The sequence below is a fragment of the Dendrobates tinctorius genome, unplaced genomic scaffold (assembly GCF_039654945.1).
Source record: "Dendrobates tinctorius isolate UK_male_01 unplaced genomic scaffold, ASM3965494v1 ptg000011l, whole genome shotgun sequence".
Taxonomy (NCBI): Eukaryota; Metazoa; Chordata; class Amphibia; order Anura; family Dendrobatidae; genus Dendrobates; species Dendrobates tinctorius.
This window is the reverse complement of record NW_027361679.1, coordinates 1097069-1109316: the sequence shown is the minus strand read 5'-3', so window position 1 is coordinate 1109316 and position 12248 is coordinate 1097069. Positions and strand designations below refer to the sequence as shown.

The 12248-nt window shown below is 43.8% G+C and overlaps 1 protein-coding gene across 2 annotated transcripts in view; it reads left to right on the top strand.

Moving 5' to 3' along the window:
- BANK1 (B cell scaffold protein with ankyrin repeats 1) overlaps nt 1–622 on the top strand; it is a 1011739-nt gene extending 1011117 nt beyond the window's left edge. For both annotated transcript variants that reach the window (XM_073589285.1, XM_073589294.1), the window contains one exon: nt 448–622. The gene's annotated coding sequence lies outside the window, so the exon portion shown is untranslated. The remainder of the gene's footprint in view (nt 1–447) is intronic.
- The last annotated feature ends 11626 nt before the right edge of the window (nt 623–12248 follow it).

Genomic DNA, 12248 nt, shown 5'->3' with positions numbered 1-12248 from the left:
ATACTAGGTGCAGGGAACTTAGATTTGCGACAACACTCCATCGCTGCAATAAAAAAAATAAAAGCCTTGACATAAATTGTAGCTCCTGAGTTTCAATATAAAACTTGTAACAGGAACCTACACCAACCATGTTCGATTTCTTATACTGCTACCTTCTTTGCACCCTTGATGCAGCTCCTACCTGTGCGCCACCTATAGCTACCAAACCAGATTACAAACTACTGTAAATATAGAAATTAAGCTAATCTATTATCCTATCGTGAGAGGGTAACCATAAGGAAATTGAATGTCCCTTAAAAGAAATGTCCACAGTTTAATTTTTATTTTGACATTTGCAATCTTATCAATTTTGTAATAATTTATAAAACTGCTCTTTAAAGCAGTTATGGATTGTTCTCACCTTCAGCCATGTACTTATATAGTAAAAAAATTTCTTTTAATTTATAGGTTTCAGCCAACAGAAGACATGGTATTCTGAAGAATCAAGAATCTGAGTACTTACAAGAAACAGCTCAAGGCATAAAAATGGAAATATTTTTTTAAGAACTCATACTGTCATTGACTGATGATGCTGATCTTTTTTTTAAAAGCCTATTGAAAAATAAAATGTTATGCTAATTTCTATCATGCTTTTCATTTAGTTCATCCCCATTTTAAAACATGACTTTTTAACTTTACAGTGATTAAGGTATTTTTATACAAATGTTAAAAGACTTTGTGTCTTTTTATTGCATTTAAGACCATTTTTAAGGCTTTGCTTGGTAGAAAAAAGTGAAAGACATATGAAAAAATGATTGTGCACAAGAATCCGTTATCTTTCATGACAACTAAGTAGATTTAAAGGGAACCTGTCAGGGCCCCTTTTCCATCAAAGGAGCAGTCACTTATTAGTGGATAAATTCCCTGCCTAAGCAGCCCTGCATAAGGTTTTTCTGTAAAATGAAATGTAAAAAAAGCATTTACATTGTACCTGTTTCCTATGCTAATTAGGGCTTTGATTAGTCGATGGGGTGTTAGTTGCCCCAGAAAAGTGAAAAACAACAGTGAATAACTTGTGCAATTGAACAAAAGATATTGTGACTTTTCACGCAAAATGTGACGGTCAAACTTGACGTTTCGGCTCCTTCTGAGCCTTGTTCACAAATAAATAGTCACTAGTGAAAAATGCGTTGAATGGGAATAAAGGTAGGGCCAGGAAAAAAAAAAGCTGTCATTAAGTATGTAAAAAGTTTAAATGAAAGTTTTCGTACTTCCCTCTGATTAACCCTTTATGAGAGTTTCTCCTGATTGCATTATGTGGCTTGTCCCTCTGTGATCTCCAGCACTTCATCATTGATGGGAGCACTGTTTTGAAATGCATCTATGACATAACAACAAGATATGCCAAAGGATCCAATAGATACTACTACTGGGATATGTATCTAACTTAAGAATGGAGCCACGTTGTACACTTCCAGGAATAGCAAGGTTGAAACGTATGACTATATTCTTTCTATAGTTTTCCCAAAGATTGCTATTTGGCCCACATCTATTGGACAGTTATGATTTATCCTGTTAATATGTCATAAATGTCCCAGATTGGACAACCCTTTACTGTATAAGATCACATGCACAACCACTTTGCTACTTAAAGGGGCTATCCGGTCCAAGTCAATAAGTCGACCCGGGAAGGGAGGGAATGTATGGTTACAATAAAAATTTCTACATTTCTGTTTTTTTCCGTAAAGATAGGGTGCAGAGTGTACATTAATGAGAAAAAAAATGAACTTATTTGAATTTACCAAATGGCTGCAATGAAACAAAGAGTGAAAAATTTAAAGGGGTCTGAATACTTACCCACTGTATATAATACCAATACATTTTTGAACAATTTTTTGAGGGGTATATATCACTGAAATGTACCTTAAAGGACGTAATAGTATATGGATGAGAAATGTAATCCATATAAGTTTTCAATGCTTTTTTGTATAGTTACATGCCACCGTAATGTACCCCAGAGCACTTGATAGTAAATGGATGAGTAATTGACACCATATAACATTTCAACACTTTTTGCAGGTTTAGATATCACTGAAATGTTTCTCAGGGCACATAATACACTGCTCAAAAAATAAAAGGTACACTAAAATACCGCATCCTAGATATCTCTGCATGAAATGAAATATTCCAGATGCAAATTTTTATTCATTACATAGTGGAATGTGTTCAGAACAATAAAACATAACAAATATCAATGTAAATCAAAATAAATATCCCATGGAGGTCTGGATTTGGAATGATACTCAAAATCAAAGTGGAAAATCAAATTACAGGCTGATCCAACTTCAGTGGAAACGTCTCATGACAAGGAAAAGATGCTCAGTATTGTGTGTGGCCTCCACATGCCTGTACGACCTCATTACTGTGCAACACCTGGGCATGGTCCTGATGAGGCAGCAGATGGTCTCCTGAGGGATCTCCTTCCAGACCTGGACTAAAGCATCCGCAAACTCCTGGACAGTCTGTGGTACAATGTGACATTGGTGGATGGAGCGAGACATGATGTCCTAGATGTGCTCAATCAGATTCAGGTATGGGGAATGGGCGGGCCAGTCCATAGCTTCAGCGCCTTCATCTTGCAGGAACTGCTGACACACTCCAGCCACATGAGGTCTGGCATTGTCCTGCATTAGGAGGAACCCAGGGCCAACCGCACCAGCAAATGGTCTCACAAGGGATCTGAGGATCTCATCTCGGTACCTAATGGCAGTCTGGCTACCTCTGGTGAGCACATGGAGGGCTGTGTGGCTCTCCAAAGAAATGCTACCCCACACCAATACTGACCCACTGCCAAACCGGTCATGCTGAAGGATGTTGGAGGCATCAGATCACTCTCCATGGCGTCTCCAGACTCTGTCACGTCTGTCACATGTGCTCAATGTGAACCTGCTTTCATCTGTGAAGAGCACAGGGTGCCAGTGGCGAATTTGCTAATCCTGGTGTTCTGTGGCACATGCCAAGCATCCTGCATGGTGTTGGGCTGTGAGCACAACCGCCATCTGTGGACATCGAGCCCTCAGACCATCCTCATGGAGCCGGTTTCTAACCGTTAGTGCAGACACATGCACATTTGTAAAACACAAGCCACGGAGACACTATCACATGTTTCTCAGCGCAAGCAATGACTAGCCAGGTCTTTACCCAGGAAGGAACAACCACGGGAAGGGAAGTCTCCAATGAAGGAAACCACCTATGCCAAAATATGGTATCCATCCACAGACAGCTGTTTCGGGGTATTGCCCCTCATCAGTGTGGAGTAGGAAACTGTCCAGTAGGAGCAATGCCTAGTAGAAGACTGTGAAAAATGAGGATGAATGAACTCATTGAGATCAACATCCAACACTGCGGAGACACCATCACATGTTTCTCAACGCAGTGATTCTAGAGCAATGCCCCCATCCCTTATGGGAAATATGTAAAAACATGCAAAACACAAGCCACAGAGACACCATCAAATGTTTCTCAACGCAAGCAATGACTAGCCAGGTCTTTCCCCGGGAAGGAAAAACCACGGGAAGGGCAGTCTCCAATGAAGGAAACCACCTATTCCAAAACATGGTATCCATCCACAGACAGCTGTTTCGGGGTATTGCCCCTCATCAGTGTGGAGTAGGAAACTGTCCAGTAGGAGCAATGCCTAGTAGAAGACTGTGAAAAATGAGGATGAATGAACTCATGGAGATCAACATCCAACACTGCGGAGACACCATCACATGTTTGTCAACACAGTGATTCTAGAGCAATGCCCCCATCCCTTATGGGAAATATGTAAAAACATGCAAAACACAAGCTGCGGAGACACCATCACATGTTCCTCAACGCAAGCAATGACTAGCCAGGTCTTTCCCCGGGAAGGAACAACCACGGGAAGGGCAGTCTCCAATGAAGGAAACCACCTATGCCAAAGCATGGTATCCATCCACAGACAGCTAGTCATTGCTTGCTTTGAGGAACATGTGATGGTGTCTCTGCGGCTTGTGTTTTGCATGTTTTTACATATTTCCCATAAGGGATGGGGGCATTGCTCTAGAATCACTGCGTTGAGAAACATGTGATGGTGTCGCCGCAGTGTTGGATGTTGATCTCCATGAGTTCATTCATCCTCATTTTTCACAGTCTTCTACTAGGCATTGCTCCTACTGGCCAGTTTCCTACTCCACAATGATGAGGGGCAAAACCCAGAAACAGCTGTCTGTGGATGGATACTGTTGTGAGCTCATTTTCGGGTTTGCCTCTGGCTTCTGGTGAGGGTTATGGAGCTGGCTGTGCTGACAGAGGAGTAGTGAGTTCTCTATCTGGACTCCCTCTGTTGGTGAAGGGAGGTAATGAAGCTGATCTAAATGGCAGAGACCGGCCACCTGAGGAAGAGGACTGTGATTGGACATCAGGAATTTCTGATTGGATTTAAGGCAGCCGACTCCCTAGTTTCTTGCTGGTGATTTCTCCTGACTGTGGCTTCTGGTTTCCAGTTTGGTTCCTGCCTTCTTAAAGCTAAGTTTTCTCTGCTATTGTTCATATGAGTTTTCGTCTGGTTTACTTAGTTTTTGTATTCAACCAGCCCTGGCTGGGACTGGGCTGAATCCCTCTTTTGTCTCTGATCAGTTGATCTCTTGTGCTCTGTCTTCAGAATATACCTGAGTGCTGATATAGGGAATTGAAGTCTAGTGACTTCAGGGCCTTTTTCTATCAGACGTGTTGGACATTTTTTGGCAGGGTTTTTTGAGTGATTGCAGACAGCAGCTTTTCTTTCCTGTCCTTTCTAGTTAGTGAGGGCCCCATCTTTTGCTCAGCCTATCTTTCTATCTGTGTTTGTGTTTTCATCTTGTTTCACCGATAATACATGTTAGGGGCTGTCTTTTGCTTTGGGGTCTGCTCTGGGGCAGTTTAGATTTTCCCTTTCTTTCTTTATGCTTATTTAGTTCTCCGGCCGTGATGAGGCGTCTAGGACCACTGTAGGCACGCTCCACGGCTACTGATAGCTGTGTGTATAGGATCAGGGGTCTGCAATCCGCTAGTTACCAACCTCTCTGGTTTTCTGGGCTTAGCTTGCTTTTTCTTTTTTCATCCTCGGTGACTCATTCATAACAGAATCACCAGCCATACCGCAGATTCTAGGGTACTCAAAAGCAGGAGAGAATTGTTAAAAAAATATTTTTTATATATATGTTTATTTTCTCCTCTTATTCTCTGGGGCCGTAGGAGGATTCTTTTTGTTTCTTTCTCCTTGATGGAGATTAAGCAATTGTCTGATCGTGTGGAGCAGCTTGCTGCTGAAGTGTGGGGAATTTCTGCCTATCTCACTCATTCACATGCTGTTGAACCAAAGATCCCTTCTGCTGATGTGTTTTTTGGGGATCGGTCTAAATTTTTGAATTTTAAGAATAATTGTAAATTATTTCTTGCCTTGAAGCCTAACTCGTCGGGGAGCTCTGCGCAGCAGATTAAAATTGTCATCTCCTTGGTGCGCGGCGATCCCCAGGATTGGGCGTTTTCTTTGACACCTGAAGATCCTGTTTTGACTAATGTGGATGCATTTTTGCAAGCCTTGGGGTTGTTATATGATGAACCTAATGCTATTGATCAAGCTGAGAGAGCCCTATTGGCATTGAACCAGGGTCAGGATCCTGCAGAGTTATACTGTCAGAAATTCCAAAAGTGGGCGGTCCTTACTACATGGAATGATAGTGCATTGGCACCACTCTTTCGGAAGTGCTTGTCTGAAACTTTAAAAGATACTATGGTGGAATTTCCTGTTCCCTCTGGTCTTGATGATTCTATGTCATTAGCCATTCAAGTTGATCGGCGTTTACATGAACGCAAGACTACACTGGAGGCGCTGCCACCTTTTGAACAAATGTCTGAACCTATGCAATGTGATAGAGTTTTGTCTAGGGTGCAACGTCAGGAGTTTAGAAGGCGTAATAAGCTGTGTTTTTTCTGTGGAGATGCCTCTCATGTTATTTCTGTCTGCCCTAAACGAGAGAAACGTTTTGCACACACGTTTGCTGTGGGTGGTGTACAAGCTAAGTTTCTTTTCGCAATTACTCTGATCTGCTCCTTATCCACGTTTTCCACTAAGGCTTTTGTGGATTCAGGAGCAGCGATGAATCTGATGGATTTGGACTTTGCTAAACGTTGTGGTTTTTCCATGACGCCTCTGCGGACGCCTATTCCTTTGAGGGGTATTGATGCTACTCCTTTGGCGGAGAATAAACCTCAGTTTTGGACCCAGGTGATGATGCGGGTTGCCCCAGACTACCAAGAAAATTGTAAATTTTTGGTGCTGCATAATTTGGATGATACTCTTGTTCTGGGTTTTCCTTGGTTGCGAACTCATAATCCAGTTTTGGATTGGAAATCTGGGTCTGTGGTGAGTTGGAGTTGTCAGTGTGTTCTTAGGGACGCTCCTGTTTTCTCCACCTCTCCTCAGTCTCATGATATTCCTGATTATCTAGCCAATTTTTCTGATGTATTTAGTGAGAGCAAGTCTGCGTCTTTGCCTCCTCATAGGAGTTATGACTGTGCAATTGAGTTGATGCCTGGGTGTAAATTTCCCAAGGGTCGGCTTTTCAACTTATCAGTACCCGAACATGATGCTAGAAGGGTCATATTAGATCATCCTCGTCACCTTTAGGTGCTGGGTTTTTTTTTGTGGCCAAGAAAGATGGTTCATTAAGACCGTGTATTGATTATCGTTCCCTTAACAAGATGACGGTTAAATATCAGTACCCATTACCTCTGATGTCTGATTTATTCTCCAGAGTTAAGAGTGCCTGCTGGTTTACTAAGCTTGACCTCAGGGGGGGCGTATAATCTTATTTGCATCAAGCACGGGGATGAATGGAAGACGGCTTTTAATACTCCGGAGGGACATTTTGAGTACCTGGTGATGCCTTTTGGGCTCACTAATGCCCCTTCTGTCTTCCAATCCTTCATGAATGATATTTTCCGGGACTTTGTGGATAAGTTTTTGATCATCTATCTGGATGATATTTTGATATTTTCTAGGGATTGAGATTCTCATGTGGAACATGTTCGGACTGTATTTCGGATTTTGAGAGTGAATTCCTTGTATGTTAAGGGATCAAAGTGCCTTTTTGGTGTACAGAGGATTTCATTTTTGGGATTTATTTTGTCTTCGTCAGCTATTGAAATGGACCCGGCCAAGGTACAGGCCATTTATGATTGGGTTCAACCCACTTCTTTGAAGGCTCTCCAGAAGTTTTTGGGTTTTGCTAATTTTTATCGTAAATTTATAGCTAATTTTTCTGGTATTGCTAAACCACTGACTGATTTAACTAAGAAGGGTGCTGATGTGCTGAATTGGTCTTCAGAGGCTGTTTCGGCCTTTCACGAGCTGAAGTGGAGGTTCACTTCTGCTCTGGTTTTGCGGCAACCTGATGTCTCACTTCCTTTTCAGGTGGAGGTAGACGCTTCAGAGATTGGTACAGGAGCTGTTTTGTCCCAAAATGATCCGGTGACGTCAAAAATGAATCCCTGTGCCTGCTTTTCCCGAAAGTTCTCCCCATCTGAACGCAACTATGATGTGGGGAATCGGGAATTGTTAGCCATGAAATGGGCATTTGAGGAGTGGAGACATTGGTTGGAGGGAGCTAGACATCAAGTTGTGGCCCTCACTGACTACAAGAATTTGATTTACCTTGAGTCGGCCAAACACTTGAATCCTAGACAGGCTAGGTGGGCCTTGTTTTTTACACGTTTTGATTTTGTGGTCTCCTTTCTTCCAGGCACTAAGAATGTTAAGGCAGACGCCCTTTCTAGGAGTTTCTTTGCTGATTCTCCTATTGTGACCAAGCCTACTACCATCCTAGGTGAGGGGGTAGTTCTTTCTGCCATCTAGCCCGATTTGAGACGTGCTCTGGAAGAATTCCAGGAGGACAAACCTGAGCGTTGTCCTATGGGAAAATTGTATGTTCCTGACCAGTGGAGGAAGAGAGTGATGTCTGAAGTTCATTGCTCCGCATTGGCTGGTCATCCAGGTATTTTTGATACCAGAGATTTGGTGAGTCTGTCTTTTTGGTGGCCTGCCTTATCTCGTGATGTCAGGAATTTTGTGCAGTCCTGTGGGACTTGTTCCCGGTCTAAACCCTGTTCTCGCTCTAGTGGGTTGTTGATGCTCTTGCCGGTGCCTAAGAGGCCATGGACCCATATTTCAATGGATTTTATTTCTGATCTTCCTGTCTCTCCGAGAATGACTGTTATCTGGGTGATTTGTGATAGATTCTCTAAGATGGTCCATCTTGTACCACTCCCAAAGTTGCCATCTTCCTCAGAGTTGGTACCCTTGTTTTTACAACAGGTGGTTCGGTTGCATGGGATTCCTGAGAACATTGTATCGGACAGAGGAGTTCAGTTTGTTTCCAAATTCTGGAAAGCCTTTTGTTCCAAGCTGGGAATTCAGTTGTCCTTCTCCTCTGCGTTTCACCCTCAGACCAATGGGCAGACGGAGAGAACAAACCAGACTTTGGAGTCCTATTTGAGATGTTTTATATCTGCTGATCAGGATGATTGGGTTTCATTTTTGCCCTTGGCCGAAATCACTTTAAATAATAGAGCTAGTTCTGCCACCTTGATGTCGCCCTTTTTCTGTAACTTTGGGTTTCATCCTCGATTTTCTTCAGGGCAAGTGGAATCTTCAGTCTGCCCAGGTGTTGACACTGTGGTAGAGAGAATGCAGCAGATTTGAGACCAAGTAGTGGATAAGTTGTCTCTCTCCCAGGAAAAGGCCCAGTGGTTTTCTAACTGGCATAGGACCATTGGTCCCCGGTTTAAAGTGGGTGATATGGTTTGGTTGTCATCAACGATAAAGGTGGCTTCTCCAAAGCCAAGACTTATTGGACCTTACAAGATTTTGGAGATTCTTAATCCGGTTTCTTTTCGATTGGCTCTTCCTGTTACATTTAAGATCCATAACGTGTTTCATAAGTCGCTGTTGAAGAGATATGTTGAGCCAGTAGTTCCTATGGCGGCACCTCCTGACCCTGTATTGGTTAAAGGTAATGTGGAATATGAGGTAGAGAAAATACTGGATTCTCGTCTGGCTAGACAGAGACTCCAGTATTTGGTCAAGTGGAAGGGTTATGGCCAGGAGGACAATTCTTGGGTCTCTGCCTCTGATATTCATGCTGATAGATTGGTTCGTGCTTTTCATCGGGCCCATCCTGATCGGCCTGGTGGCGTGGATGAGGGTTCGGTGACTCCTCCTCAAGGGGGGGTACTGTTGTGAGCTCATTTTCGGGTTTGCCTCTGGCTTCTGCTGAGGGTTATGGAGCTGGCTGTGCTGACAGAGGAGTAGAGAGTTCTCTATCTGGACACCCTCTGTTGGTGAAGGGAGGTAATGAAGCTGATCTAAATGGCAGAGACCGGCCACCTGAGGAAGAGGACTGTGATTGGACATCAGGAATTTCTGATTGGATTTAAGGCAGCCGATTCCCTAGTTTCTTGCTTGTGATTTCTCCTGACTGTGGCTTCTGGTTTCCAGTTTGGTTCCTGCCTTCTTAAAGCTAAGTTTTCTCTGCTATTGTTCATATGAGTTTTCGTCTGGTTTACTTAGTTTTTGTATTCAACCAGCCCTGGCTGGGACTGGGCTGAATTCCCATTTTGTCTCCTTCATTGGAGACTGCCCTTCCCGTGGTTGTTCCTTCCCGGGGAAAGACCTGGCTAGTCATTGCTTGCGTTGAGAAACATGTGATGGTGTCTCTTTTGCTCTGTCTTCAGAATATACCTGAGTGCTGATATAGGGAATTGAAGTCTAGTGACTTCAGGGCCTTTTTCTATCAGACGTGTTGGACATTTTTTGGCAGGATTTTTTGAGTGATTGCAGACAGCAGCTTTTCTTTCCTGTCCTTTCTAGTTAGTGAGGGCCCCATCTTTTGCTCAGCCTATCTTTCTATCTGTGTTTGTGTTTTCATCTTTTTTCACCGACAATACATGTCGGGGGCTGCATTTTGCTTTGGGGTCTGCTCTGGGGAAGTTTAGATTTTCCCTTTCTTTCTTTAGGCTTATTTAGTTCTCCGGCCGTGATGAGGTGTCTAGGACCACCGTAAGCACGCTCTATGGCTACTGCTAGTTGTGTGTATAGGATCAGGGGTCTGCAATCTGCTAGTTACCAACCTCTCCGGTTTTCTGGGCTTAGCTTGCTTTTTGCTTTTTCCTCCTCGGTGACTCATTCATAACAGGATACCATGTTTTGGCATAGGTGGTTTCCTTCATTGGAGACTGCCCTTCCCGTGGTTGTTCCTTCCCGGGGAAAGACCTGGCTAGTCATTGCTTGCGTTGAGAAACATGTGATGGTGTCTCAGCGGCTTGTGTTTTGCATGTTTTTACATATTTCCCATAAGGGATGGGGGCATTGCTCTAGAATCACTGCGTTGACAAACATGTGATGGTGTCTCCGCAGTGTAGGATGTTGATCTCCATGAGTTCATGCATCCTCATTTTTCACAGTCTTCTACTATGCATTGCTCCTACTGGACAGTTTCCTACTCCACACTGATGAGGGGCAATACCCCGAAACAGCTGTCTGTGGATGGATACCATGTTTTGGCATAGGTGGTTTCCTTCATTGGAGACTGCCCTTCCCGTGGTTGTTCCTTCCCGAGGAAAGACCTGGCTAGTCATTGCTTGTATTGAGAAACATGTGATGGTGTCTCCGCGGCTTGTGTTTTGCATGTTTTTACATATTTCCCATAAGGGATGGGGGCATTGCTCTAGAATCACCGTGTTGAGAAACATGTGATGGTGTCTCTGCAGTGTTGGATGTTGATCTCCATGAGTTCATTCATCCTCATTTTTCACAGTCTTCTACTAGGCATTGCTCCTACTGGACAGTTTCCTAATCCACACTGATGAGGTGCGGAGTTTCCTGAATACCTTGAGTGCTGTCTCTTGGCCTTCCGGCATCGCCACTTCGGTGTCTTAAGCCGGTCGCTTCTTTTGGGAGATAGCCAGGAGGTTTCGGTGGAGGAGACCCTTGGAGTTGTGGACGATGGGAGTCCAACTTCAATTCTCTAGGACCGGTGATAGCCGGGTCAGAAATGGATTCAGGATTGACATTGCTGAAGATAAGAAGTTGCATTTTTCCCTGGGATATTTAGTCAACATGGTGTTTTATGACATCCTGAAGATTCGGAAGTCCGATATAATATGCCTGCAGGAGTTTAGGAGAGAAGGCAGGTATGTACTGGTGCTATCTTCTATGGCAGCTTGCCAGAATTTGTTTACTGCCCTGAAAAATGGAGTGGCAATCCTTTGCTGGAAGGTCTTACCTTTACTGTGCTGTACTCTAAGGGAGATATTCCACTTGTAGTTTTCATGCACAACCCATGGAGGACATTGCTTTATTTTTGAAAAGACATTGCATTTATGTTCAGTACTCCCACAGGGTCCTGAATGGAGAAGGGCTCTAGACCGGGAAGAACAAATTTTTTGTGAGATTTGGGATGGATCCCCAAGGCCCGGGAGGCATCCATTATCCCCCTCTTAGTTTTTCAATTGGGAAAAATACTGTTTTTTTGTTCTTTCTAGATGCCCCGATGTATTGCAGGAGGTGTAAAAATTTCTGGCATACCCAGGATAGTTGCAAGGAGATGCCAACTTGCAGGAATTGCAATGCTTCTGGCCATATGGCAAAAGACTGAACAAATCCTGTTATGTGTAATGCTTGTGGTGAGGAGGGCCATACGTATCGGGACTGTAAGGCCAGGATCAGTCCTAGGACTTACACTGAGGTCTCAGATGGGGCAGCTGCACCCCCTGCTGCTGTTGTTGACATTCCACAGGTTTCATACCCGAAACTTATTGAGGAACCTGAAATCATGGATGCACATGAGGAGGCCCTGCCCCAAACGGAGTCTCCCAGCCCAGAGGTGGCAGTTTTGGAAGCTACTGATGTTGAATGTGAGCTCCCTCATCAGTCTGATGTCTGTGGGGAGGGGGAGTTGGAGAGTACTCTTGGCAATACCCCCAGTGTATCTTGGTTTGCTACTGAGGAGGAGTTGGCCAGTTGTGGAGATCAAGGTGACTTCACTCTTGCGAGGTCCTCTGAGGATGAGGAGCCTGGAAATTCCTGTAAGAAGCCCAGAACGGATTGGGCAGACCCCGGTGAAGTTGGTTTAAGTCCGGTGAGTGAATGTAGTTACCCTCAGAATGTCTTCTCTCCTGACACCAATGCTTTTTTAGGCATTCCG